The 24,517-nt window shown below is 43.0% G+C and overlaps 1 protein-coding gene across 2 annotated transcripts in view; it reads right to left on the bottom strand.

Moving 5' to 3' along the window:
* The window catches only part of LOC124795148 (uncharacterized transporter slc-17.2-like), a 489,975-nt gene that overhangs the window by 273,338 nt on the left and 192,120 nt on the right, over window positions 1-24,517 (bottom strand). The window contains exon 2 of one of the 2 annotated variants that reach the window (XM_047259028.1): window positions 15,362-15,748. The exons of the other annotated variant lie outside the window; for it this stretch is intronic. The gene's annotated coding sequence lies outside the window, so the exon portion shown is untranslated. The remainder of the gene's footprint in view (window positions 1-15,361; window positions 15,749-24,517) is intronic. 2 annotated transcript variants of the gene reach the window in all.

Raw genomic sequence — 24,517 nt, 5'->3', positions numbered from 1 at the left:
CAGGATGTTGGTTGCTGCGTTTCTCCCGCCGTCTTAAACTACCCCAAACATTTTGAAAGGGATTAAGATTTAGCGGTACATCCAAAAAGCAATACGACGAGACACCTGTTTTTCAGTGCTTGTTTATCCGTGCAGCCCTCTGAAAGCTGTCGCTATCTTGGAAGACGCAATTCTCCGCGGCTCACTTGTCATCAAGATATAGAACAATGGGCAATCCTTGGTCATCGAGATTGTGGTGAAACGTACCCTTAGAAAAATTAGTGAATACTGTGCTGGTAAACCCCTTACGTTATTCGATTTTCAAACAGCTGAGCAAAACTGAACGTACTCAGACATTTCTCTCTTTACTTATTCTGATCAACACTAAACTGACACACAACATTTTTAGCGCAACGCAATCTGACTTTTAATAATCCCTACAAAAGAATGGCCCTGACTATCAATAAGCTATACCTTTCATGAATCACTTACCTCACAAAAATCTTCGTTACTCGAACTACTGCAATACAGCGAGCGCCAATATTGCCAGCTAAATAAAAGATTCTAACTACTTAAGTCACTAACTACTGATAGGCATAGTTAGCAAATGAAAGATTTTGTTAGAGAACAAACAATGTATTTACCTTAATAGTGTTCAAAAGTTATGATATATATATCAGTTCATGACATCCAGTCTTACAAATTTACTGTCTCTGATGGACACACGTCCAGATCATCCGCTCTCAAAACTCCACCATCTCTCTCCCCACATCCACCATTGCTGACGGCTCACCTCGGCAACCGCGCAATGCTAAGTACATCCAAAAAGCAATACGACGAGACACCTGTTTTTCAGTGCTTGTTTATCCGTGCAGCCCTCTGAAAGCTGTCGCTATCTTGGAAGACGCAATTCTCCGCGGCTCACTTGTCATCAAGATATAGAACAATGGGCAACCCTTGGTCATCGAGATTGTGGTGAAACGTACCCTTAGAAAAATTAGTGAATACTGTGCTGGTAAACCCCTTACATTATTCGATTTTCAAACAGCTGAGCAAAACTGAACGTACTCAGACATTTCTCTCTTTACTTATTCTGATCAACACTAAACTGACACACAACATTTTTAGCGCAACGCAATCTGACTTTTAATAATCCCTACAAAAGAATGGCCCTGACTAACAATAACCTATACCATTCATGAATCACTTACCTCACAAAAATCTTCGTTACTCGAACTACTGCAATACAGCGAGCGCCAATATTGCCAGCTAAATAAAAGATTCTAACTACTTAAGTCACTGCCCAACACTACAATAGCGACTATTTCAACAATGCCCACCAGCCACAGACTGCACACAGCACAGTCAGTGATTTTCATACAGAGCCCTAGGTACTCGACTCCAAGTTTCTACTGCACGCAGATCCCAAGCGGTGTTCTCTCGGTATCTGGTTGAAATGACCTTGTATTCACTGATAGCAGTACTTCCTATCTGTTTTGTAGCAGGTTGTCAGTGACAAGTCATGATACTCGTCTCCGGTTTTTCTGCAATCATCGCTCTTACACCGTTTTACGGTCGGTGGTACAAAATTCCTTGTAGACACGTTGGACACTCCGCATTGACACACCAACAAATCTAGCAACATTATTTGCAGCATATCAAGGGTACATCCAAATACGAAATCTCATTTCTCTCCTAGTGACATATTTCTACAGCAACCCATATTACTGCGTTGATTCCACTCAACCGACTGCATTGTCAAGAAAAGCATGAAAATTTGTTCATCAAATGCCGTCTCTATCATCTGAAGATAGCCATTGTGTGACGAAACCGGCTACGATTGGTCACAAAAAAGTGGCTGTGTTAAAAATCGAACATACACTTAATTCATTGCGTCTTTGGTCAGCAGTGGATGAGCACACAACTTCCTCGGACAAGTTCTGTGACATCTAGAGCACAGCAAAGGGACCAGTGCCATATCAGAGGGTGAATAACACAGTCTGGTGAGCTTAAGTTACTTTGCGGTGACAGATAACAGGTCATCATCACCACCACTACCACCACCACCACCATGATCACCAGCTCTGTACTAACTTGGTGTAGTGTCTTGGAACCACAAGTTGAGCTGGGCAGTTAGCAGTCTTCTGCAGCTAGCACTCTACCTTGAGCTGCTCTTGCCAGATAATGCAAACTATTTTCCTAATAAACATGGCTCGCAGAACGGGTGATCACGACTGGGGCTACATCTGTTCCATCGATTTCTTTACAACAAAAGTTTTACCCGTCTCTCAAGTTTCATTCTTGGCAATGTGGCTAGCCTACTACTATTCAGCTGTATAGTTGTCATTTCCACAATATAACTTTCGCAACAGAACGAGTGTCCGTTACGGACGAAGCCCAATATTGACCTTTCCGTAGTTATGTGGACACACAGAGTTTTCCTTTCGAGAATTTATTCAATTTCCAAGTCTCACAGTCTTCGGTGAAAATTAGGGAAGACATTGGTCGCAAATTATTCTGTTCAGTTTTTCTGACCTGAATCTAACGCTGAGATTATTTCACAAAGACTTCTCGTCATAATTTGATGCAGAAAAAGATTTCCGATCTACCTTGGTCTTTCATTTTTGCAACCTCGCCGAGAGAGGTACACTCACTCATATTTTGAAGAGCCATGTTGCCAACAGCAAAATTTCCCTCCATTACCTACTTGTTTTAATTAATTTCAGTTTAGAATGGGCACCCGAATGACATTTAGACTTAAGATTAGTAACCAAAGGCCGTAGGTATTCGATGTAATTAGCCAATAGTGATATGTAGTATGTAAATCTCCAGTCACGTGGCCTCCTCTCAATGTTCTGCTGTATTTCTAGTTCGTTTTATACAGTAACATTTGCAGAAAACTCTGAACTGTTTAAACGAGACGGGACCACTACGCCTGGCAACTTCCCGTGATTCGTTTGCTAATACTAACAAAGGCTGTACACGTTTCATTGGTGATTCTTAGTATAGATTATCTAAGTGCATAACGATCAGCTGACAGTGCAAAACTATGATCTCACTAAGGACAGTATAAAGTCCTACTTGATTATTGCCTTAGGTGAATCATTGGTTGTTGTTAATAAGGTATCAAGTCTGAAGCAACTGTGGTTTTCTGTAGCATACCCTATAAAACAAAAACCAGTCCGTCTCTTCTAGAAGTGACGGAAACAGTGATCAGTTTGAGTAGCTAGTACATTATTAGAATTTTCACTGTCATAAACAGTTCCCGACGGCCTTTACGGTCGGATTTTAATCAGGTTCAGTATAAAACTCAACGAAAATGAGGATTATATATACAGTTAATAAAAATAAGAGTTTAAATTAACAATTTGAGAAGAAAACTGCTTTCTATGAAAGTTCGTCACAGCCAGAACACATAAGGGGCACTCAAATGAAGATGAGACAGATGGAAAAAAGTAAGTAAGCTGTTCGTTATTTCAAAAATAATCGCCATAACAGTTAACAGATTTATCCCGCTGTGAGACAAGATGGTCAATGCCTTCATGGGAAAATGCTTTCAGTTGCCTGCGGAACCATGACTGTACCCAGGCGTGCAACTCTTCGTCCGAAGCGAATCGCCTGCCGTGAATGTCTTATTCAGCGCTCCAAAAACATCGAAATCACATGGAGGGAGATCGATCGGCCTTATGGAGGGCGTCTAAGGGCTTCCCAGCTAAACTACAGCAGTGAAAAAAAGAAAAAAAAACCTTGGTGATTTCGACCTAGATGTCTCAAGTGGTTTTGATAACTTTGGAACACTGGAGCAAGACATTCGTCACCGTCGACACTCACCGACGAACAGGTGCACGCCTGGGTACAATCATGGTTCCGTTGACAACGCATACATTTTTCCACGAAGGCACTGACCATCTTGTCTCACGGTGGGATAAATGTGTTAACAGTTATGGCGATTACTTTTGAAATAATAAACAGCTTACTTTTTCCCATCTGTATCGTTTTCATTTTACGGCCACGTATAGTTGGTGGAGGTATGGACATATAAAATCAAGAGAGTCGTAAGGAATTGTTAAACCGTCTCATTAGAATGGATTTCTTCCTCCGCGCTTTTTCGTATGTTTTCTTAGACACAACCGAATGATCATGCAAACGGTGTAACTGTTTAGAAACTAGGACAATGATGAGTTCTATCGGGTTATTGGCACATAGCGTACTCCCTTCAAATAACACCCAAGGGCAACACCGGAGACGCAACATCCACATTCGAATGAAGAACACCGTCAACGATCTTCCATGCCCCCACAGGATGTAGCACCGTGGAGGGTTTTAAAGCCTGACCCGGGCCACTGGTATGGCGTATGATGGTGCTAAGCTGTTAAGAAAGCACCCTTCATTTTCCTGCGGGTCTCAGACACGAAAACTCCTTTCGGTGTCGGGGTCCGTACTGGCAATCTCCATATCAAGCGGCAAACGGCAAAATGAATCCAACGACGCACTGGTTTGGACTGTGTGCGAAACTGGCACGCCTCTGCATGCAGAGAAGTACCAGAAATTGAGAAACTCGCCACCAGTTTGATCAGGAAGGAGGAAAGCATCAAGGTAAACGGGGTTTTAACTGCCTCGTACGTCACGCCGCCTAGGCCGGGGCAGCCCCCCGGGTCAGTGGCTGCGCCGGAACACATGTGTGCGCCTGCTTATTACTCACTGCTACCGAAATCAAAATTGCCCTAATTCATTCCGATAAAACAGTAGGAAATGTTTTATAGGATGTGAAATAGAGAAAAACAGCTAGCGCAACATTAAATGGTCGCAAAACCCGCAGCATCTTCACAAGAGTGAAAATGTTTAACATATCTAAAATTGCAGGAGGTGATGTAAATGTTAGTCATGACTAAGAAAATTTTTAACATGCGTATATTGTTCATTTCATGCATGTACTGACAGTTAACACTCTTGACTGAGGAAAGTAAGCGAGAATTGAATGGCAATTACTGCCATTCGCCACCAGTTTACGTTGGCTACTGGTACGCTCACTGAAATTTCAAGATATCTATGTGGTGACATTTACGAAGGCAAGTCAATTATTATCCGCAACGTAGTTATATTTTTGTTTATTTTGGTAGTACTGTCGTTTTACGTTGAAGACGCATGCTTTGTTTATTTGTTGTTATATCTTTGCAATTTTGAAGCTGCTAGGTTATTTTCGTTATCGCTGCCATGCAGTTAATCGTGGCTGCTCCGCTGTCTATTAGCACCAAAGAAGAGCAATGTTCAGTGATCCGTTTTTTGCGGTCGGAAGGCGTATCAGGGGCAAGAATTCTTCGAAGACTTTCGGTACAGTACGGGAACAGTGTTTTGCCACAACGGAGTGTCTACGAATGGATTGAAAATTTCCGAAATGGTCGCACAAGTGTTACGCACGATGAAGGAGCCGGACGACCGTTTACCGCCACAAATAAAGAAACCATTGAGCGTTCACATGAAATTAGTCTCTTGGACAGGCGATTAAATATTGACGAAGTGGAACATCGTCTGCAAATTAGTCACAGTTCTGCCTACGAAACCATCCACAACAGACTAAGGGTTTCATAAAGTTTGTGCTATATGGGTCCCGAAACAACTCACACAGTTGCGTAAACAAATGCGCTTGGAAATCTGCAAAAAATATTTTGATCGCTATGGTAACGAAGGGGCAACTTCGTAGACAGGATCATTAGTGGTGACGAAACACGGATCAATAATTACAAGCCGGAGAGTAAACGGCAGAGTATGGGATGGAAACATCCAAATTCGCCGTGCAAGAAAAAGTTCAAGACCCAAACGTCCGCAGAAGAACTGATGCTTACGGTTTTTTGGGACGCATAAGGTCCAGTACTGAAACCTTATGCGGAAAGGGGCACAACAATAAACAGTGTACGTTACAGTGAGAGGCTTACTACCAGGCTAAAGCCTGCAATTCGAAGCAAACGCCTAGGATTGCTGTCAAAAGGTGTTGTCTTGTTGCACGACAGTGCCAGTCCACATACTGCTGCCCACACTGCTGAAACGCTCCAGAAACTCAGATTTCAAGTACTGGATCATCCTCCATATAGTCCCGATCTTGCCCCCTTCTGTCTATCACTTGTTTCGTCCACTCAAACAGGCATTAACGGGCCGTCGATTTGCCTCGGACGAAGCAGTGAAAGAAGCGGTGCATTCCTGGCTCACAGCTCAACCGAGAACCTTCTCTTATGAGGTCATCAGGAAGTTTGTACAACGAAGGACCAAGTGCGTTGAAACGCAAGGAGACTACGTCGAATAGTGGTGTTCTTGTACGTTTCCTGTTTGATTACAATATAATTTTATAACTACATTGTGGATAATAATTGACTTACCCTCGTATATTGACGGCGAACTACAGTTTCAAATACTGAAATTTATTTCTGAAATTCGACAGAACTGTAATAGATATAGATGTATTGCCTAAGGCGACTTATGAAAATTTGTACTGGAAAGCGACTCGAATCCGGATTTGCTGCTTGTCACGAGCGGTAGCCTTACGGCTTAGGCTATCCGAGAGCGCTCCCGGGACCGTCCCAAACCTCCATATGTCACACACCTGTCCATTTCTTCTCATGAATTATTAATTCTTTTACCCACACTCGCACATCTCATGTAAATATGTATAAGGCGATGGTGGGCCTGCGACGAAATTGACAACTACTAATTCTCGTTGTCTTCATTCTAAAACATGCACGGGACACACGGGATGTTCGAGTGTGGATAAATGAATTAATAATCTACGAGAAGAAATGTATAGGTGAGTGACATATGCAAATTTGGGTGGGTATGGGTAACGAGCTAGGATAACCTAAGTCGTACGCGAACGCTCGCGAAAAGGGTGAAATCCGGGTTCGAGTCCCGGTACGGCACAAATTTTCGTATGTCATTTCAGGTAGTACATCCACATCCATCACAGTTAAGCTGAATTTCAGAAATAAATTTCAGTATGTTATGTCAAAAACTTTTAGGCTCAAAACTATACAGGTGACTTAGGATGCTAAACGGAGAACTTTGGGGCGATGAATCGATTATGTTAGGCTGTACGCCATCTAGATTTATCAGTATGTGTATTTGTGAACTGCTAACATTTCTGCATCATCCTTAGTGGAACGACCATGGAAAAAAAAAGCCACAGAGTGGTCAGAAGTATTCTGGAAACTTGTAAGGGTATTGCAGGGGAGGCTATGCTGAGAAACAATTGTTAAGAAAAAATTCGATACTTTGAGCCATTTCCGAGTTATTTTGCACTGACGTTAGCCAACTAGGTCGTTGCGCACGCAAATTCAAACAGCCTGCTAGAGACAGTGACACCAAACGTATTTTCTTTCCTCAAACAGAACGAACGTAGCTTTTGCTCGCCTATCTTTTTATTTATCACTTCCGAGAAATGTACATTGTATGTGTTAATAAACATTTCAACAAGTGGTAAATTACGAACTCAGAGAGAAGGGCTAACTTCAATGCAGTAAAAAAATTAAAAATAACTGGGGAAAAGCGCAAAGTGTCTAATTTTTTTTAACAATTCATTCTCAGCACAGCCTTCACCACAGCACCCTCATGAACTTTGCAGCCCGTTTCTGACCATCCTGTATAAGCGTTTGTAATGTGTTCAGGATGAAACTAATTGGTAGGCTACTAGCTGCCTGTCTCAATGCCCAACAGACAACAGGATATTTCGCGGAGTGAGGCGAAATTTCATTTGCCGTCATAATGCGTGCATTACGACTATCTGTTACATCACATCAAACAGCTGTTAAGAACGTAAGTAACAACTGTAAGTTGTGACATGATTGAAAGTATACGACATTATAAGCGAACAAACCCAGCAAAACTGCCTCTGCAAACTAGCAGTTCGTGAGATAACTGCGAATTTGTGGTTAACCATTGGCGTGACTGCAGTATGACCTATGGGCCTAGTCAGCATAAATGTATTCGAAATGTAACTTCTTTCTATTGAAACTCGATCTAACAGGGCTCAAATTTTATATATGCCTTACCTTAACAAAAAACACAGTTCTGTTTCATCACCTTATGGGCTACAATCTACTGTACACTAGTGCATTTATTTAAAATTTATTGACTTTCGGAACGTGTCCGTGCAGCCATCTCAACACTGAAAATGTTGGACGGCAGTTTGTCTTGACAATTCACTGTATACATTAGTTTAATCGGTAACCCGGTGCATAGGCTTGCTAAAGGATAGATTCGGACTCAAAACAAATTTTTACATCCATAGTATACTGCATCAACAAAAGTAAAACGTTGATAATGGAATGTAGTCGAACTACATCAGGTGATGCTCAGGGAATTAGATTAGGAAATGAGACAATTAAAGTTGTAGAAGAGTTTACTACTTGGGGAGCAAAATAACTGATGATGGTCGTAGTACAGAGGATATAAAATGTAGACTGGCTTTGGCAAGAAAAGCGTTTCTGAAGAAGAGAAATTTGTTAATATTGAGTAGAGATTTAAGTGTCAGGAAGTCTTTTCTGAAAGTCTTTGTAGGGAGCGTAGCCATGTATGGGAGTGAAACATGGACGATAAATAGTTTAGACAAGAAGAGAATAGAAGCTTTTGAAATGTGGTGCTGCAGAAGAATGCTGAAGATTAGATGGGTACATCACATAACTAATGAGGCGGTATTGAACAGAATTAGAGAAAAGAGAAATTTGTGGCACAACCTGACTAAAAGAAGGGATTGGTTGGTAGGAGACGTTCTGAGGCATCAAGGGATCTCCAATTTAGTACTGGAGGGAAACGAGGAAGACAAAAATCATAGAGGGAGACCAAGAGATGTATACACTAAGCAGATTCAGAAGGATGTAGGCTGCAGTAGTTACTCGGAGATGAAGAGGCCTGCACAGGATAGGGTAGCATGGAGAGCTGCATCAAACCAGTCTCTGGACTGAAGACCACAACAACAACTACAATTATACTGAAACGAATAAATGAGATAATGATGTAACACAAGATACGAAAAGCTAGTATGCTATAAAAATCCTACTGGTAACATAAAGAAATGATAAATCTCCGTTGGTACACATCTGGAATATTTCCAATTCAGTCCATATTAATGACAATGTATGTAAACATTGGAGGGCTCTAGAGGCGCGGTAAAGCCAGCTTCTCCAAGGGAGACAACCTCGACAGAAAATCAGGCAGATCGCGATATCTAGACTTAACTTGGCAGCGCTCGTATAGCAACTGGGGATGTTATAAACTTACTGGCAAACTCACAAACAGCCTCGGATACAGGACTGAATGAATTGGTGACAACCGGAATATCTTAAAGGACGAACGGTTTGGCGTTATGGATCATGTGTCTTTGGCAACATGGAATGTTCGAGGATTGACCAACAAAGAAAGCGAGTTATATCAAGTACTCAAAGAGAGGAAAGTAGACATTGCAACAATGACAAAAACTAAGAAAAAACTTAAAAGAACAAAAGATTTGACAGACTACTGGACGGCTTACAGTGGTGTCCCACAAAGAAAACGAGCCAGTGATGGAGTAGCAATTTTAGTCGATGATAAATGGAGAGGAAAGATTCTTGAATACAGCTCCATAAAGGAAAGAATAATGACAGATTTCAAATTCCAAAGGGCCATCTAACAGTTATAGGTGTCTATGGCCCAGAGGAGGGAAGGAAGGATGATTGTTTTTCTAGTAAAATTGTACCTTCTGATGTAGGTAATGGTTTGAGAACGAACGAAAATGTTCAAAACTAGTCACTAATAAAAATGATATCTGTAACTCTGGCACAACCTTAGTTAATAAATAATAAACATAAATCTGTCTGCATACTAACAGCACTGATATTTATAACTGACGTTCAACAGAGAAAATGGCCATCTAAGAATGAGATTTCAACTCTTGAAACAGATTGTTAATAAAATAAAGTAGCTGGAGTGAGTTTTCAGTTTTGGCAATCTGATATACTTATGAAACACAACTAGGTAACGTTAGATGCTACTGGTAACTACCATAACCGATGATGGCCTCATTATTACGCTGCCAGATGCCTAATCGAGAGACATGTGCAGTACACAGTTTCATTCGATTGATGTCTGTCTCTCCTGATTGCATATCACTTCCACCCTAATCGCAACCCCCACCACCGCTACGACATTCTACCATCACCAGCTTCAAATGGTCGGATGTCAAAACGGACTGGCTGAGGCCTTAAATAACGGACAGTGGGACCGTAACGAAAAAGTACAGTAATTGTTGACCAGATGGTTGGTCAGAATACTGGAGATAATGTTATTAATGATAATACATGCTTGCTTTCCTCCGACGTGCGAATAATCTCACACGTTAAAGAACATCTACAGTTCAGCGTAGAAGTCGGTCTGATGAGGAGGTTGGCGTTATCACAGACAGATTGCTGCCATAGATGGAAGATAGTTTAAGTGACCTAGCACAGTCGAATCCTGATAATTTGAATTTGTAGCCTGGTAGGCAAATCTGCAGGTACCAATGCCACTAATATACAAATAATTATAACTTAAATATTTTAAACATAGCTGCACAACAGCAACGGTTTCACGTAATAAAATTATAAACAGCCGACCAGTTGCAATGGATAAAGAAATTCTTTACCTAGGTTTCGACAAATATAAATTTGTCTTCTTCAGAAGGTAATCTAAGGGCAATGAACATCATAGCTTACAATAGAAAAGTTTGAAACTTATAAGCCAAGAATAAATTTTAAGACAAATTCTTGGCTTATAAGTTTCATACTTTTCTATTGTAAGCTATGATATTCATTGCCCTTAGATTACCTTCTGAAGAAGACAAATTTATATTTGTCGAAACCTAGGTAAAGAATTTCTTTATCCATTGCAACTGGTCGGCTGTTTATAATTTTATTAATTATAACTTATTCTTGTTCTTTTTCTTCTTCTACTTTTCCCACTAGATATTAATCGTTTCCCCCTTCCAGTAGTCTCGATTACGCCAATCGAAAATTTTTAATCTCTTCGCACTCGTTGCACGATCAGTATGTAGTTCACACAACCAAAGTAGCCTTCCCCTTTTAGTGCTTGTCGGGGTCGTTTATAGTCGTAGGCCACCTGTCATTGTTCATTCTCTTAACCAGGCCAGACCACTGTACTACTTCCATTTTTTCCTGTATTTTAGATATTTTCATTATATCCTCAGTGTTGGCATAATTCCACTGTCCCAATCTTGTTCCTTCTTTTATTCGTAAGCGTCCACGTTTCTGTACCGCAAGTAACTATATTCTGGATGAAACTATGGAAAAACATTTTTTTGGTCTGTTGATTAATACCATTGTTCCAAATCAGTCCATGCAGGAACTTCGCTCTTTTACCCATCGCTGCTTTGGTTTCAATAACTCTGTCGCAGGTTCCGTCACTGGATATACTAGATATATAAAATGCATGTTTGACCATCAGCTGATTCTTATTTAAAACCCAAATATTGACTGGTTTCAGCTACAGACCATCTTCAAGATTTAGGGTTAAAACAGTTTGGGCTACAGGATCACCTCTGTCATTACGTAAATAATGGCCACGTCTCATATGTAGAGCATGCCAAGAACTCCAGTGTAACATACAGGACTTTTAACAGAGCATAAGTGAAGAGAAGCTCAGAGGCACAATCACTTATGTTGTGGCCTAAACTGTTTTAACTCCAATCCGTGAAGGTGATTGAAACCGGTCGATATTTGAGTTTGATATAAAAAAAAACAGCTGATGGCCAAACATGCATTTTATTTTAATTGACGGTTGTTAGTAGTCACTTTCCAAAAATATCGATGTAAAAGAACCAACATATTTAAAATTTCAAATTTTTAAAATAATTTTGTGTCTTCAAGAACAAAAACCCGTTCCTTGTTTATTATTTCACATGGATACGCTGTCCTGTCGAAATTAATTTTAAGACGACATCTTGTGTATTCTTTCTGCAATTTACCAAACGTGTGCTTTATATCTCAGGGGATAGGAAAAATAATGTAAACAGTGGTAGTAATGGAATGGTTACGTTTGATGGTCAACAACGCAGGTAAGGCATGTGTCGCGCTGCACTGTGAATGTACAGTACGGACTAGGCATCAGTGCAGGTTGTTTACGAATAGTGCACACTTCGTATTCGCATTCAGAGGCTGAGGTCGCCGTGCAATGAAAGACCTAACAGAGTTCCAAAGAGGGCAGATTGTGGAGCAACAGTAACCAAGACAGCCAACTTATTGAACGTTTCAAGAGCAACTGTCTCAACAGTGCTTACAACCTACACAAAACATGGAAAGACATCACTGTGTACAGGTAACAGCGATCACAAATCAAAACTAAATGACAGAAATCGTCGTACGCTAACACGAATTGTGTCAAAACAACACAAAACTATGTTGGTTAAAGTGACTACAGAGCTCAATAGCCATCTTCGAGACCCCTTATCTGTCGACACTGTCGGCTGAGAACTACATTAAGCGATTATTCATGGACGAGCTGCTATACCGAAACCATTAGCGACTTCAACAAGCGCAAAGCAGAGTAAAACATGGTGTCAGGAGCATAAATCCTGGACGGCTGATAAGTGAAAACACGTCACATGGTCCGACGAGTCAACATTTTCGTTATTTCCAACATCGGGCTGGCTTTACGTCTAGATAAAGCGAAAAGAAGCCTACAATCATGGTTGCTTGATTCCAACGATTAAGCATGGAGGTGGAAGTGTGATAATTTGGGCAGCCATATCATGGTATTTGCTGGTGCCACCATTACTCTCAAAGGCCGTGTTACAGCCAATGAATATGTGAACATTTTAGGTGATCAAATGCACCCGTTGATTCAAATGTTATTCCCCAACAATGATGCCGTATTTTGGGACGATAATGCACCCATTCACACAGCCAGGACAGTACAGTCGTAATATGAGGAGTATGCAGCTTAACTGCAGCGCCTTTCCTGGCCAGCAATCTGTGGACCTGAACATTATCAAACCGTTGTGGGCGTTACTGGAATGCAGACTCCGGAGTAGATTTCCACCTCCCTCTTCACTACAGGAGTTAGAAGCGGTTCTGATCGAAGAGTGGCATAACATTCAACCACAGACTATAAAATAATTATACGTCAGTATTCCAAGAAGCATCGTGGCTGATTATGGGCAAATGGGGGTCCAACTCCTCATTAATAAACCATTCCCAAATATGTTCAGGCATTCACATTATTTTGTCTATCCCCTATATGGTGTGCTGTTTGCGAAAATTACTTCGTCATCTGCAAAAATTATAAAAACTGAAGGCAGCAAATAATGATTTAGTTTCCGTCCTGCCACGCAACCACCAAGAACGTTCTTAACGACGATGGAGAGATTGTATAGTCAAGCGACAAGCAGCCTGCCCCTACCGGAGCAGGGGGGAAAGGTAATGACAGAACTACAGCTGCTACGTCGGGTTGGACAGCACACAATTTCAGTACATCAGGAAGTATGTATGATGAGTCCATAAAGAGAAGAATAACGGACTTAAGAGATGAGGAAGCCACTAATCAACAGCCGTGTTGTACAGAAAAACAAAAAAATTACCTTTAGTATAAATGAAAATGTGTACCATTACGTTCAGTAACATACCGATCTTACATTTTCACAATCAAAGAAATAAAAAGGCATCATATGTAGCATCTGAAATGGTATTTCTACGGAACGTTAGAGGAGAGACTATGTCTTATCTTTCTATATGTTAGGTTGGTTCATACGTTCGTAGCGTTTTTGCTTTGCATGTTGATATTCCGGTTGATAGCAGTATATTTATCGATTGTCATTTTTTATTTGTGGCTCAGTGTTGCTGTTTGGGTTTACGTATTGTCATTCTGTCATTTCGAGATAGCGAGTCGATCTGTGGACGTAAGAAAATAGAATGCCCAGTGGAGAAATCGGAACATTTCCGACACGTTCTTCTGTTTGAGTTCAGTAGAAGGCTGACAGCAACAGAGGCATTCAGGAAAATCTGAAAAATGTGGTAATGTCTTATGGGACCAAACTGCTGAGGTCATCGGTCCATAAGATTACACACTACTTAATCTAACTTTAACTTATGCTAAGAACAACACACACACACCCATGCCCGAGGGAGAACTCGGACCTCCGACGGGGGGAGCCGCGCGAACCGTGACAAGGCGCCTCTAGACCGCTCGACTATCCAGCGCGGCCGGAGGCATTCAAAAACATTTACACCGTGTATGTGGATAGTATCATTGGAGAGAACACGGTAAGAAAATGATTTTCTCGCTTTCAGGAAGCACTTCGGGGTTTGATGGAGATCTTTTAAACCCATTAATCCACAATGTTCCACGTCAGTGTACTCGAGAGCTGGCAGATGTGATGAGCTGCGATCATGCCACCACCGTAAAACATTTACATGCAACAAGGAAGGTTGAAACATAGAGCGCTCGAAGCCAAAATCGCAAAAATTCGCGGGTGGCCATATGTGCATCTCTGCTTGCTCGTCATCAAATGTTCAAATGTGTGTGAAATCTTATGGGACTTAACTGCTAAGGTCATCAGTCCTTAAGCATACACACTACTTAACTTAAATTATCCTAAGGACGAACACACACACCCATGCCCGAGGGAGGACGCGAATCTCCGCTGGGACCATCCGCATGCTCGTCATCAACTGGCTTGTGAATAACACCAACCATTCCTATACTACATCGCTATCAGTGACGAGGAAGTGTTGTCTTTATGCTAACGTAAGGAAAAGAAAGGAATGATTGACCCTAAACAAAGCAGCAACTCTCCATACAAAGACTTGTGCGCTTTCGCAAAAGGTAATGTTATGCATCTGGTGGAACAGTGACGGTGTGACGTAATACGAATTGCTTCCCCGAGGTGTAATCATCACTGCTGAAATTTGTTGTCAACAAGACGCAGTCCAACAACCAAGACCAGGAAGCAGCTTGAAGTGATGCTTCTCCACGATAACGCCCGCACGCATTCCTCTTGACTGACAAAAAGCGCTATACAAAAGTTGGATTGGAAAGTCATTCCGCACCCGCCTTGTTCACCTGATCTTGCACCTTCACATTTTAACCTTTCCCGCTCTCTATTGAAGAGGAACTTTCCAGACGAAAACGCCCTCCGAACATCTCGATGAATTCGTCGCTTCAAAACCACGTGATTTCTGCAGTAGCGGAATCGAAAAGTTACCGAAGCTTTGGCAGACTGTTGTAAATAGTGAAAGAGAATATATTATTGATGACTAAACTCTCTGTTATGTGTACCTGTAGTGTTTATTAAAGTTTTAGAATAACGCTACAACTTACGTGCCAACCAAATAAACTAGTTATGACGCCGCACTGTAGTGAAGGCACTTACCTCTAAGGTTCCAGTGCCAAACTCTGAGCGGCAGAGTGGTCAGTGGGATGGAGGTCGGGCGCAGCGACTTGAGATGGCAGAGTGAGGTAGGAGAGTGGCGCTCTGTCGCGATCAGCTGGGCAGCGCCTCTTCCGGCGGCAGCGACCGTGCGCTGTACACTGTGTACGTGCAGTCAGATCGCCGGGAATAGCAGGACCCCCGCGAAGCTGGCGGGAGCGCCGCCCGGGTGACGTAGGCGGCTGCGGGCGCTTGCGACACGCGGTCACTCCGTATCGGCGGCCGCTACGCGCGCGACTAGTCTTACGATGCGTGTCACGTGCCGCGCTTATCAACTGTCTATATTACAAGAGCACCGCTCTTCTCTCCGGTGTTCGATAGCGAAGGAACCTGCGAGAGGAAGAAAGGGAAATTTTTAGTTTTACTTGTAGTAACTCATATACACTATCTGATCAAAAGTGTCTAGACACCTATTGGTGAACATTAATGTGGGGGGCGACTGCTCTTGGCTTTGACGACGGCTTGAACTGTGCTGAAGACACTTCCAATGAAGTGTCTGAATGTCTTTGGAGAAATGGCAGCCATTCCTTCTCAAGTGCCGAAACCAGAGAAGATAGTAGTGTTGGACGCTGGGGTCTGGAGGGAGGTTAACACTTTAACTCATCTCAAAGATGTTCCACTGGGTTCAGGTTAGCACTCTGGGCAGACCAGTCCATTTCAGGAATCTTAACACTAGAATGAGATTTTCACTCCGCAGCGGAGTGTGTGCTGTTATGAAACTTCCTGGCAGATTAAAACTGTGTCTCAGACCGAGACTCGAACTCGAGGCCTTTGCCTTTCTCGGGCAAGTGTTCTACCAGCTGAGCTACCCAAGCACGACTCACGACCCGTCCTCACAGCTTCAATTCTGCCAGTACCTCGTCTCCTACCTTCCAAACTTCGCAGAGGCTCTTCTGCGAACCTTGCAGAACTAGCACTCCTGGAAGAAAGGATATTGTGGAGACATGGTTTAGCCACAGCCTCGGGGATGTTTCCAGAATGAGATTTTCACTCTGCAGCGGCGTGTGCGCTGATATGAAACTTCTGGCAGATTAAAATTGTGTGCCGGACCGAGACCCGAATTCGGGACCTTTGTCTTTCGCGTGCACTTGCCCACGAAAGGCAAGGGTCCCGAGTTGGAGGCTCGGTCCGGCAAACAGTTTTAATCTGCTTGGATGTTTAAATCTTAACATTGTCTTTGTGATACACACTGAGGTGACCATGTCATCAGATTCCTCCTAATACCGTGTCGGACTTCCTTTGCCCAGAGTAGTGCAGCAACTTAGCATGGCACGGACCCAACAACTCGTTAGAAATCCTCCGCAGAAATACTGAGCCATGCTGCCTCTGTAGCCGTTCATAACTGCGTAAGTGTTGCCGGAGAGGGGTTTTGTGCGCGAACTGACTCTCGATTATCCCCCACAAATGTTCGATGCGATACACGTCGGGTGATCTGGGTGCCCACATCATTCTCACTAACTGTCTAGAAGGTTCTTCAAAATAATCACAAACAACTGTCGCCTTCTGACATGATGCCTTGTCATCCATAAAAATTTCATTGTTATTTGGATACATAACGCTCATGAATGACTGCAAATGGCCTCCATGTAGTCGAACACAGCCATTTCCAGTCAATGATCGGTTCAGTCTGACGAGAGGACCCAGTGAATCCCACGTAAACACAGCCCACATCATTACGGAGATACTACCAGACTGCACAGTGCCTTGTTGACAATGAAGGTCCATGGCTTCGTGCGGTCTGCGCCACACTCGATCCTACCATCAGCTTTTACCAACTGAAATAGGGAGTCAGCTGATCAGGCCACAGTTTTCGAATCGTGTAAGCTCCAACCGATAAGGTCACGAACCCAGGGGAGGCGCTGCAGGCGATGTCGTGCTGTTAGCAATGGCATCCACTCTGTCGTCTGCTGCCATAGCCCATTATCGCCAAATTTCGCCGCACTGTCACAACGGATACATTCGTCCTTCGTTCCACACTGATATCTGCGGTTATTTCAGGCAGAGTTGCTCTCGGTCGTTAAGTGAACTGCGTCTGCCACTTCTTTATCTGTGATGAGAGGTAATGCCTGACATTTTGTATTCTCGGTATACGGTTGTCACTGTACATTTCAGAATATTGAATTCCCTAATTATTTCCGAAATGGAATGTCCCATGCTTCTAGCTCCAACTACCAGTCCACGCTCAAAGTCGTGTGACCCTAATCACGTCGGAAACCAATTCACACAAATCATCAGCTCTGCCAATACACTGCCCTTTTGTACTTTGAATGCACAATACTACCGCCATCTGTATATGTGGATATCGGTATCCAATAACTTTTGTCACCCTAATGTATATAATGGAGTAGCTTAACTGTTCATTCGACCAGTGACTCAGTGTAGTGATTGTCACCAAACACTGCATAGGGCTCTAAAATACGAGGGTTGCCCAGAAAGTAAGTTCCGATCGGACGCGAAATGGAAACCACTGGGAAAATCCAGTAAAGCTATGCGCAGATGTGTTGGGCAGTGTCTCTAGTACGCCTGTCGATCGTGTCGCGTCGCTCTTTCCAGTTTTGAGTGAACAGTGAGCACGCAAAGATGCATAGGGAATAGCGTCTCCCGCCAAGTACGAGGGCCTGGTTAGAGATTTCGCCTGTGTCTATGCAGCCCACATAACACAACTGCCGAGCAGCTTCTTCTTCATACCAATTCTCGGCCGCACACTGCAGGGGCAATGAAGACGCTCCTGCAGCGTTTCCGGTGAGATGTGTATGATCACCCACAATACAGTCCGTAATTGGCTTCCCCTGAGTCTCATCACTGCTCACAAGAACCGCTGGCTACGAAGACAAAATTTTTCCACAGACAACCAGCTGCAGACCAGTGCAGATAACTGGCCGAAAGCACAGGTGGCTACTTTCTATGACGAGGATATTGGAAAGTTGATACAACACTACGACAAAACTCGAAGTTGGAGTGGTTACTATGAAGCGAAGTAGGTGGAAGGTGTACCTAACTGTTGTAAATAAAACATTTTCGGTTTTCGCTGTGGTTTCCACTTCGCGACCGATCGGAACTTACTTTCTGGACAACCCTCGTATGTATATATTCTTATGTATTTCTCGTTTTCTTTGAGTACCATAATGGGACCGCAACTTAACCACGAAAAACACCGCCATAACGTACCACCATCCTCCTTGCTTCACTATTGACACTACACATTGTGGTAGCTAACGTCATAGTATTAGCTAAACCCAAACAAAGCCATCTGATTGCCACAGGGGATGGCATGATTCATCACTCCAAATCGCACTTGTCCAGTGATCCTTTGTCCAGTGCCGTCACTCTTTACACCACCTCAGGTGTCACTTAGAAATTTATGTAGCTTATGAGGAGCTGTCCGAACATTGTACACTGTCCTTTTTAACTGCCTACGTAATCGTTATTCTAACTGAACTGTTGGTAACAGGTTTGGACTAACGAATGATTCCTTCCGCTGATTTCATGTGATTTTTTACAACCACTGCTCGGAATGCTCGTCGGCCAACGTTCGTCAGTACATGAGGGCTGTCGGTCTTGGTCTACATTTGGTCCCGCCTCTTATTATACTGACGTGTCCATCTAATGACCAAATGGGCTTTACATATAAGTCTCCGGATACTTACGATGTACTGGTGATACTGAACAGTAATTCGCAAGTAGGGAATGACGTCCAAGATCGAAGCATTAATGGAAGCTGAAGTTTTATTCGAATATTTAAGCATTATTTTGTTACTTTAATTCAATAATAGGTTCCAACAAAGGATATATTAAACTAATAGTGACGTCTCAATCCACTGGGCTTAATGAACTGCATATAGCTAATTATCAAAAGATGGTAATTAACAAATAAAAGAATAATTATAAAAGACGTGAGCGATTAGGTAGCTCACGCGGGACAATGAAACTACTGGAGCTTCACATTAACACTAACAACCCTATAACGAGGTATTTTGCGACTTCACACTGTAATGGAAGCGGGCATTGTGCCGTTTCTATTCAGCCTTAAGATATAGTATATTGCAATTTCTTTACTGTTGACACAAAGTTATGAATATCATTTTGTTAATTACGATTATTTAGTCACAGATTACTGATGTACGACCAAAAATATACGAATATAACTTTTGACACATAATATTTCTATAATAATTAATCTGCAGAAAATGCTTTTGTCCAACACCATTTATTACTTTTTATGTACGTTTCAAACTTCAAAGAGAGCGTTTCCAATAAATTTGGAAGTCACTAGAGCCACACTTCTTTGTGTCCCGTATTTAAAAATTTGTATTAATCGACAATTGGTTCACCATTATCATTTTCCTATAATTTTCTAAGTTATTCTTTTCGTGTAGTTTCAGAACTGTTAAAACTAATTATTGTTAGTAAAATAACATTATTAAAATTTTATTGATTTCGTTATTTTCACGCAAAAAATTTGGCCTGTTCCTAGCCAAAGTCAAATCAGCAAATATTACTGGAAACTGCATGCGTATTAAATTTGTTGGAATAAGAATTCCTAACTTTATGTTCATATACACCACAGTAAAAAAAATACTAATTACTGTGAGACATTTAATGAAAAAATAAAAAAATATTCAGTCACTCTAATGTGTGGTATTGCATGCTTTGAAACTCACTCCATGTGCAAATCCAAAACAGTTGGTTTATAGTTTCAGTACGATAAAAATGTATATGTGCTGCATTCAATTTTTTGTGGAATGTTATATTGCCGAACTTGGCTATAGTGTGTAATTACGTGTCAGTGTGAACGAATTAACAGTCAGGATTAAAAACCAATCGTAAATCAATAGTTTATTTATCAATAGCGTTGAAAAATATGAACCTGAACATTTTTAACGGTTGTACCCCTAGACAACAAAATTATCAGTAGGTTTCTTTGAAAAATTTTATTCGGTTGATCTGTATAATTATTCAGTCTTCTTACAATCACGAGTAAGTTTATTATAGTTTTATGCGAAGGGGGTAATTTTTCTGCTGGTTTGTTAAGTAGCAAGAGGCTGGAATTCCAGTGCAGTGTTATCCATACGAAAACAACACATCAGAACGTTGTTCGATGAATTTCTGAGGTATTAGTTCGCAATCTGTTTGCATCTGAGTCTCAAGTCCATTGAAAATGACTTGAGGAACATAATAATGAAACTGTTGCCATTTGATCAGAAATCGTAATAAGCTCATTGTGGAAGGGTGGCAGTGCAAACGTTGATCACTGTCTGCAAAAACTATGCGTTTCATGTTGAGTCCTTTACGCTGACATATCAGTTTTATTGACTGACTTAAAAGATGCATAACAACACACTGGAAAATGAGGTTAAATTTTAGCGCCTACCTTTGTGAAGTCACACAGCTACCGGAATCTCTTTATCGTTAGTGATATGTTCATTGATGGAAGACAAATCAGTAAGTATACTCGAGACAGTACAACACACTTATTCCTCAATACAAAGAATATCCGTACGTGGATAATTAATGAGTGAATAAAGGATCTTTGTTCCTTCTGTTTTAGATTATACTGACAGTTCTGTCAGATGGATAGCCAAGTTTCGATGTTCGTTATCTTTTACAAATCTTTGTATTCACTGGATCAAAATGAAAGTTACATTCATCTAATTCAAGAAGAGCGTCAAAATCATTATTGTTCGTGAAAAACACGTTTAGTTGGGAACGTAAACTGCTGAAAGAAGTGTTTTGCAACCCGCATACAATGGCTGGATAGAAAGCAATGGCAACAGTGCTGTAACGTCAAACCGGTGAGCCGGCGAGCTGCCATCTCTGTTGGCATAACGAAGGCCTGTGAGACAAGTTTGAGCAGCGCGCAGGGACAGCACTCTATCAGTATTCTGCAGTGTATAGACCGTTGAACGTCGCAGCGATAGTGCAACCGCCCTAACTTCATGTTTACAGAGATAGATTAACATTCTTGGCTCATAACTGAAGTATCAAGAGTTTTGAGTACGCGAGAATATTTCCAGGGACTGTGCGAAGCATGTGGTGACGTAGCGTTTCCATACAGCACAGTCGCACGATGGGTTAAGGCGTTCAGATTAGGCAGAGATGCTGTGAAGGATCACCCCCGTAGTGGACGGCCCCACGTGGAGGACAATACTATAGTCAACTACTTGCTTCCTTGTTGGACGTTGATCGCAGCTGGACTGCGTGTCAGTTAACAACAGAAGTCGGAGTATGCCACAAAATTGTGCTCCACATTCGGGGGTACCACAAAATTGCAGCAAGTTGGATCCCCGTGAAATGTCCGAGATACAAAATAGCACCACTAAGCCGGGACCAAAGGAACGCAACGACTTCCTTCGACGCATCGTCATTGTCGACGAAATATACACTCCTGGAAACTGAAATAAGAACACCGTGAATTCATTGTCCCAGGAAGGGGAAACTTTATTGACACATTCCTGGGGTCAGATACATCACATGATCACACTGACAGAACCACAGGCACATAGACACAGGCAACAGAGCATGCACAATGTCGGCACTAGTACAGTGTATATCCACCTTTCGCAGCAATGCAGGCTGCTATTCTCCCATGGAGACGATCGTAGAGATGCTGGATGTAGTCCTGTGGAACGGCTTGCCATGCCATTTCCACCTGGCGCCTCAGTTGGACCAGCGTTCGTGCTGGACGTGCAGACCGCGTGAGACGACGCTTCATCCAGTCCCAAACATGCTCAATGGGGGACAGATCCGGAGATCTTGCTGGCCAGGGTAGTTGACTTACACCTTCTAGAGCACGTTGGGTAGCACGGGATACATGCGGACGTGCATTGTCCTGTTGGAACAGCAAGTTCCCTTGCCGGTCTAGGAATGTTAGAACGATGGGTTCGATGACGGTTTGGATGTACCGTGCACTATTCAGTGTCCCCTCGACGATCACCAGTGGTGTACGGCCAGTGTAGGAGATCGCTCCCCACACCATGATGCCGGGTGTTAGCCCTGTGTGCCTCGGTCGTAAGCAGTCCTGATTGTGGCGCTCACCTGCACGGCGCCAAACACGCATACGACCATCATTGGCATCAAGGCAGAAGCGACTCTCATCGCTGAAGACGACACGTCTCCATTCGTCCCTCCATTCACGCCTGTCGCGACACCACTGGAGGCGGGCTGCACGATGTTGGGGCGTGAGCGGAAGACGGCCTAACGGTGTGCGGGACCGTAGCCCAGCTTCATGGAGACGGTTGCGAATGGTCCTCGCCGATACCCCAGGAGCAACAGTGTCCCTAATTTGCTGGGAAGTGGCGGTACGGTCCCCTACGGCACTGCGTAGGATCCTACGGTCTTGGCGTGCATCCGTGCGTCGCTGCGGTCCGGTCCCAGGTCGACGGGCACGTGCACCTTCCGCCGACCACTGGCGACAACATCGATGTACTGTAGAGACCTCACGCTCCACGTGTTCAGCAATTCGGCGGTACGTCCACCCGGCCTCCCGCATGCCCACTATACGCCCTCGCTCAAAGTCCGTCAACTGCACATACGGTTCACGTCCACGCTGTCGCGGCATGCTACCAGTGTTAAAGACTGCGATGGAGCTCCGTATGCCACGGCAAACTGGCTGACACTGACGGCGGCGGTGCACAAATGCTGCGCAGCTAGCGCCATTCGACGGCCAACACCGCGGTTCCTGGTGTGTCCGCTGTGCCGTGCATGTAATCATTGCTAGTACAGCCCTCTCGCAGTGTCCGGAGCAAGTATGGTGGGTCTGACACACCGGTGTCAATGTGTTCTTTTTTCCATTTCCAGGAGTGTAGATGCGTTCGCATGAACCAAACTTGAAACGCCAGTCCAATGAATGGAGGCATCCCGGCTCTCCTAGTCCACAGAAAGTGCGTGCTGCACCAAGTACTGTGGTGATGTTCGTTGTGGAGTATGACACTGATGGGTTAATACTGTACCACCAAGGGTGATGGTAGACGCTGCGTGCTACTGCACGTTCCTGCAACACCATCTTCGTCCAGCACTCAGGCGACAGCGACGGCACTTCATTTAACAGCACCCTGTCGTTCTGAATTGCAATGCACGACGCCACACCGCTGCTGCTGTCCAGGACTTCTTGCACCACTGGCAACGAGAGAGTCTGGAACATCAACCGTACTCACTCGACATGAGTCTCTGCGGTTACGATCTCTTTGCCAAAGTGAAAGATCTAATGGGAGGAATCCGGTACAACGCTAGGGATGACATTATCCATGCCATAGGGCAGTCAATACGGGATGTCAACAGAAATAGACTTGTAGATGGTATAGACGCCGTCTGGACATTTGGCTAAAGGTAATAAATAACAGGGGCGATTATATTGTAGATGGGTTATTATAAGTAGCTCTATCAATAAAGTCATTTCAGAGAACAATAACAGTTCTCATTAGTTTTATCCAAACATTGTATCTACGAACGTGAGTTGAGATTCCAGAGGAACATGGAGTGAAAGAATACTCCGCGATAAACTAACAAAATAAATTTACTGTGAAATAAAAAGAAATAATAAACAGATCCAAAACAATCCACTCTAAAGTGTAAATCTGTGCAAATCTGCGAAATCAATATTTGTTCTGGGGTAACATTCAATACCATGTTGCTGCATCTCGTGGATTATACTGTAACATGCTTGGATTGTCCTTGTTATGGTGTCCACAAGACGGTCGAGTCGTTGCTGCTCAAGTCTTAACCACTCTTCAACGGAGGCCGTCAAGTTATCCGTTGTAATACACTGAGACGTGAATTTGTACACTATCTAATCAGAACTAATGAGGAATGCGGAATTGATCACTAAGTGCCACGAGAGCCGGACGCATCAGTATGACAGAAGGTAGGGTTATTTTGTTGTCGGTGCATAAGTACCAACAGAATGTAGAGATCACTGACTTTGAACATGGGCTTGTCACTGGATGTCACCAGAGTAACAAATGCATCAGGGACGTTCCATCACCTCTATAGCTGCCCAAGTCGACTGTTGGTGGTGTTATTGTGAAGTGGAAACGCGGAGGAACACAGCCAAGCCAAGAGCAGGCGTACCTCACGTACTGACGGACAACGAGCGTCAAGCAC

The sequence above is a fragment of the Schistocerca piceifrons genome, chromosome 4 (assembly GCF_021461385.2).
Source record: "Schistocerca piceifrons isolate TAMUIC-IGC-003096 chromosome 4, iqSchPice1.1, whole genome shotgun sequence".
NCBI classification, from domain to species: Eukaryota; Metazoa; Arthropoda; class Insecta; order Orthoptera; family Acrididae; genus Schistocerca; species Schistocerca piceifrons.
This window is presented reverse-complemented; position numbering and strand designations above follow the sequence as displayed.